Here is a 6,712-nt window from a genome sequence, read left to right as displayed (position 1 = left end):
TCTGCCGGCCGCCATCAGTCAGAGAAAAAAAAACAGCATAGGAATGCATAGCTAAATTTCTATTTGCTATTTCACTTTGCAATTGCCAATAGCAGACTAGCTATTGCACCCACCCTCTGCTGCTGTCATTCAGCAAAGATGGACCTGAAGTTCTCCATCAGGTCCTCTTCGGCCCGGTTCACACCTAGGCTATTCGAATATGCGCGTTTTTACCGCGATCCGCGGTAAAAAAAAAGTGCAACAAATGCGTGGTTCCGGAGGGCTACCTGGCTGTATCCCAATGGATACGCGCGGCAAATACGCCCCAAAGACGCTCCTGTACTTCTTTGGCCGAAGGGCATTTTGTAGCGCGTTCATACGGCCTGTAATACGCCCAGGTGTGAACCATACCCATAGGAAATAATGGGATTTCGGTGTTTGAGTGTTTTGCAGAGCGTAGGAACGTGCTACAAAACGCCCAGGTGTGAACCGGGCCTTCTAGTGATTGATAGCAGCAGAGGGCGAGTGCAATAGCCAGCTTGCTATTAGATATTGCAAATTAAAATAGCCAAAGGCAATCTAGATATTCATTCCTATGCTGTTTTTTTTTTGTTTTTAATTCTGATGGCAGCATACCGCAGAGGGCACCTCCCTGAAATGAGAAGGGAACCTCCCTGAAATTGCTATTTTTCAGGTTAGGGTGCCTGGTTTCTATACTTTTAGATGATACCACAACTTGTTATAACAGTAAAGAAGCCCCTACACAGTTTGAGATTAAACCTTTTTTCCTCCAATCTCAGGTGGTGGCATCTTGTCTTTTTTCGGAACATTAGAGTAACTGTAACATTGCTTTTTTCCTCTGGTGAGTTTATTAACCTTGTAAATTTTGTTATCATCAGCAAACACCATAATTGAACTAATAATATCTGTCAGGCAGCATGTATTGCTGGCTGCAGCCCTGATTTCCGTGGGTTAATTATCCTGTGTTGGTTGCAGCACTAGTCTAGTCAGCTGGGGCTTGATGAATCTAACCACACACCTCCAGCTCTAGTATTGGCCTTGTTGCTGGTGGCGCCCTATTTGAGCATCATCAGCCTGTTCACGAGTGCTTATGATAGTTCCTGCTTGTTCTCTGCAAATCCTGTCTCTGGAAATCTTTCACGTCTTCGGTTCTGACCTTGGCACGTCCCTGGATTACGCTTTGCCTTCTACCAGCCCTGACCTCCATTTGTGCCTGGATTACCCTTTGCCGGCTGCCTGCCCTGACTTTAGCCTGTGCCCGGATTACCCTTGCCAGCCTTTGACCTCAGCTCTTCCCTGGTTTACTCTCTGGTAGTGTTTTCCTCCTTCTTTCCATACCACAGTTCAGCACCTGGGGCCAGCCTGTGGCATCACCTGATCAGAGCATATTGTTTAAGTCGTGGGGACATCCAAGTACTGGTAGGCATGCTTGCCTTATGGGAACGCCGACTGCTATGAGTGAAACAACCTGTCACTATTTCCTCTGACGGTGTGCATCCACAGCTGGTTCTGACAATACCAACCTCAATATTGCTAATCAACAGGTTAAACAGTATTGGCCCTAAGACAGAGCCGGGGGGCACACCACTCACAACCCTAGACCTGGCAGAAAATTAGCCATTAATTGATACTCTCTGGGCACATTCAATCTTCTATCCATTTACAAACCATTTCCTCAATGCCCATAGACCCTAGTTTGTAAATTAAGTGTTTATGGGATACTGTATCGAATGCTTACACTGGTCTACCTCCATCTAGATTAATACTCACTTTCTCAACATTAATGGGTTGGTCTGACAAGAATGATGTTTCATAAATCCATGCTCATTGTTGCTTATGATCCCATTTCCTCCAACAATTTTATAAATATAGTCCATTACCAATTCCTCAAATACTCTGCATACTATTGGTGTTAGGCTTATTAGTTAGGTGCGTAGGGCAGCGTACGGCCGCGTACTTCCATAGAGAAAGACAGGCTGCTGCGTACAAATCACACGCAGCACCTGTCCTTTCCGGGAGCTGCCCGATATGGCCGTGCACGCAGCAAGGATCTGTACAGGCCGGCCGTTACCCGTGTGAATGAGGGCTAACTGTCACATTGATCATGACATACATGCATACCCCTACCCCCTTCTACTAACCCTGTCCCTCCTTGGATATTTGCCACCCTGTCATGTAAGCTATCCTCTGCCAGGTTTCCAGTACTGCACAAAGTAGAAGTTCTCCTCAAGTAACCTCTTTGCGCCTCTATTTTGTTTGTTTGTTTAATTCTAATGCCATATATAGCAACCAAATGTCTACATGAATGATAAAGCTCAGGGTTAGGATCTCTGACAATTGTTTATTGATGCCACTCAGTTATTCTTCTCACTTGGTTGTTTTACCATCGGTTCAATTTGTCGCACACTTGCTGTATTTATTTAGTTCAATTTAAATTACAATCAGTTTCATTTGATCGATCAGTTTGAGAAAATACTATTTTCAATGAACAGAACTCCTCTATACCAGGGGTGTCCAAACTCCGGCCCTTCAGCTGTGGTGGAACTACAAATCCCATGAGGCATTGAAGGATTCTCACAGCTAAAGACATGACTCCCGGAGAGAGATGCATCATAGGATTTGTAGTTTCACCAGAGCTGGAGGGCCGGAGTTTGGACATCCCTGCCTTAAAGGGTAACTATAATGGTTTTAAATAATTTTTGTTAGCATAAACATTTTGAAAATGATTTTATTATCATTTTTATTTTTGAAAAAATACAAAGTGCACCAATGACACTCATTTTGCAGAACATTTTGTTCTTTAAATAGGGAGATCGCAGCAATAGCTTTTACCTTTTCTGAATGTGTGTCTCTAAATTAATCCTCATAAGCCATTTGCTCCATTTGCCACTGCTCTTAGTAAATCAGAATTCAGCTATGTAAACAGGTATTGTTATGGCCAAACTATATTTCTTTTTACTATTTCATATTAACTGACCAAAAATATTTTTAGAGGTTATTTTTTTTTTTTATATATAAAATACTACACATTATTTTAAAGCTTAGGCAAACGTGTAATTACCTCTCCCAGAGACAAAATCTTTATTTAGAGCTGCTCCAGGAAATTTTGGGCGATTGCTGAGAGATTAGTCTCCTAGGATTGAACTTGCAGGGTTGTACTTAAAATGAATCTCATAAATGAGCAATTGTTGAGTGATTAATCTCTTCTCCCAATCATGTCTATGCAGCAGAGGAGATTAATTGCTAATACTTTCTTTGAAGCAGCAGAGTTGTGCCATTGCTCGATTATGAGAGATAGGTAACTGATTTGCACAGATACAGATCTTTTGTGCAGCAGCTCACATTAAAAAGTTAACAAAAAACAAACATTTCAATGTGGCGCACATGATTGTAGATCTGCCATTGTGTGATTCAATGTTCTGCATGCAGGCTTAGGCCTCCAGGAGGTCACACAAATTGCTTTTCCTTTTAGCATGAAACCATTGTTTTTAAATTGTTTTATATCAATGCCACACTGACCACACAATCATCTCTGCATCGCCTTTAAGTGGACATCATTTGGAATGCTCTCATCCAACAAGCACCATTGTTTGGGAGAAGATTGCATCGGATAGGATCACATCCTTTAATCCACTGATGGGGGAAGCTCCCATCCAACACTGTACCACTAACAATAATGTTCAGTCACATGCCATCAGTGTCTCACATAATTAGGTGAAATAAATAAAAGCAACTCATCAAACTATGTGTGTAGTGAATCTGGATTGCCGCATGAATATCATTGTATGGACGGCCTGTTCCCCTGGATATTATTGTATGCATGCGTCAGCTCTAATAAACTCTAGGGACCACAAAATTACTCATTTCACCACCTGCAGAATTTATCCAAAGTGGAAATTCTTAGTTTCGCTTGTTGAGCTCTTTAGGGGAAATTTGCTGGAAGGAAAAGCAATCTATTTATGTATTTATTTCATTTAGTGTTCTTTGTATTTTTTTTTCCTTTGTGTGTGTGGTTGATCATTATTTGTGTACAGTTGCTTTACATTCTGCTTTACAGCAAAATGTGGGTTTGGTGGGCTTTAAATGGCTCCTGATGGTTACGTAAGCTCCTTTCCACTATCCGGGACCTGTTTTTGTACCAAAAAAGAACCCCTCATTCACCTTGTTATTTGACATATTTAAAAAAAAAAAAGAAAAAGAAAAAAGCAGTGAAAACAGTTAAAGTGACACTAAACTCAGGAGTTAAATCTGATAAATAATTCAGGTACCTTAACTATTAACAAAAATGTATCTTATTTGTGTATCACTCGGCTGTAGATCCTCAAATCATCTCTGAATTGGTGGTGACACTGTCCTTCCTTCTGGAGGGTGGCAACTTCTGTTCCCCATGGTCCCTGTGTGTTTTAAAGTAGTCACCACTCCAAGCTCACCCCCATGATGGACTACAATCTAATGTTTAGTTTACTTATTTGTTTTGAGATTGCAGTCCTTCACGGCTGTCAGCTTGGAGCGGTGGCTACTTTACAACACACACAGGGACCATGGGGAACAGAAGTTGCCACCCTCCAGAAGGAAGGACAGTGTCAGCACCAATTCAGAGATGATTTGAGGATCTACAGCCGAGTGATACACAAATAAGATACAATTTACTGAATAATCAAGGTACTTGAATGCATTTTTAAGATTTAACTCCTGAGTTTAGTTTCACTTAAATTTTTTTCACTGCTTTTTTTTTTCTTTTTGTATTATGTAAAATAATAAGGTGAACGAGGGGTTCTTTATGACATAAGAACAGGTCCAGGATAGTGGAATCAAGGATACTTAACCATCAGGAGCCATTCAAAGCCCACCAAACCCACATTAAATGTGCTTTTCCAGATGACACTAATGCATTTTACCAAAATCTCCTGATTTTTTTCAACATTTGGGGAAATGAAAGCTCATAATTTTTTTTAATTCCTAATAATTGCTGTTTGTAATTTACATTTTAGTGAAGGAGTAAAATATTTCTAGAAATTATATTGTTCTTCCATAACATCCATACAGTATTATTAAAATGCACAGTTCAGTACTATTTTATATGCATATGTATTAATACAGGGGTGCCCACAATTTTTGTGTTAAGATCTACTTTTCAAATAATAAGCTACATGAGATCTACCAACGAAAAAAAAACCTCCCTTGCTGGCTGTCTCTCCTCGCTCTCCCGGCTGTCTCTCCTTGCTCATCCTCCTGGCTGTCTCTCCTCGCTCTCCTGGCTGTCTTTCCTCGCGCTCTCTCCTGGCTGTCTTTCCTTGTTTTTTCTCCTGGATGTCTCTCTTTGCTCTCTCTTTCCTGGCTGTCTCTCCTTGCTCTCTCCCCTGGCTGTCCCTCCTCGCTCTCTCTCCTGGCTCCCCTTGCTGTATTTTGCCACAGGCTGTGTAAACTAACAATAATTCTTTGATGTAATACATAGGACTTCAACCACCAGAATCCACCAGAAAGGTGTCAGGGAGTTGGCTCAGCAGACTCAGGCTAATAGGTAATCATGTGTGCACAGCTAAATAAATATACCAAAATGGAATAAAGGGGCCGCCATTCACACCCTTCGTGATCTACCAGCATCAGCTTTGAGAGCTACTGGTAGATCACGATATACCTAATGGGCACCCCTGTATTAATACATCCTAATAATGTTAAAGCTGACCTTGCTACAGATATATTTTTTTCACATGAAGTGAATGCATGCTAAGTAATGAGTAAGTATAATACTTGTAGGTATTTATTACCTCTCACGCAAATCACAGGAATCTTCCATATAATGTCTTCATCTGCTCTTCTTTCTTGAAGGACAGAGCAATCTATGTTCAGGCATAATTCAGGATTAGGGATGAGCTCAGGTGCAGACTGAACCTGGTCCAAACCTGAGTTTCTCCCAACATGGAAGGAAGCCCCTTCCATTGCAGCCCAATCAGCTGCTTCTGGGGAATTCCCTGCGCGCAGCTGCACATAAGCAAATAGACGGAACGCAGTGAGGTAATTGACCTTATATGGCCACTTGCCTAAATTTGGTCAATGGCATTGACCTAATATGGCCATTTGGCCATATAAGGTTAATCACTTCCCGGCCGCCTATTGTGAAAACACGGGTGGACGGGGAACTCTTACCAGCGGGTGGACGTGCCTGTACAGAATCTCACCGGGAATGTAAATATCTGGTACCGGCTGTTACATACAAGCGTTCGGCCGGCTCTACAGCCAACCGATCACTTCTATGACACTAAAAAGTTTCCTACCACCTCTGCTGCTGCGGCCCCTCTCCGCTGCCACCCGCCCCCCTTCCAACGGTGCTGCCAGTTATCCCGGGCTCTGCTGTCCCCCCTGCGGGCCCGGGACCGGCACAGCATCTGTTTCCAGTGATGAGTGAGGAGAGATCAGCATTTCCCCACTGCTGATCTCTCCTCCTCTCTCTCTAATGCCGGAAACGATGTCTATTACATCACTTCCGCCTTTAACTGTCATTTCTCAGGCTGCTATAGCCAGAGAAGAAGCTGGTGAAGCAGATCTCAGCTTCATAAGCTTCTTTGGGGATCCCAAGTAGACATTAGGGAATCTTAGAGACCCCTGATGTCTCCATAAAGAGAACCTGTCATTGTATATATATATTGGCTATATATTGTTATATTTTTAGCAATAAAGTTAAGTGTAAAAAAATAAAAAGTAAAAAAAATAA

This window comes from Nanorana parkeri, unplaced genomic scaffold (assembly GCF_000935625.1).
Source record: "Nanorana parkeri isolate BGI_ZX_2015 unplaced genomic scaffold, ASM93562v1 scaffold1835, whole genome shotgun sequence".
Taxonomy (NCBI): domain Eukaryota; kingdom Metazoa; phylum Chordata; class Amphibia; order Anura; family Dicroglossidae; genus Nanorana; species Nanorana parkeri.
This window is presented reverse-complemented; position numbering follows the sequence as displayed.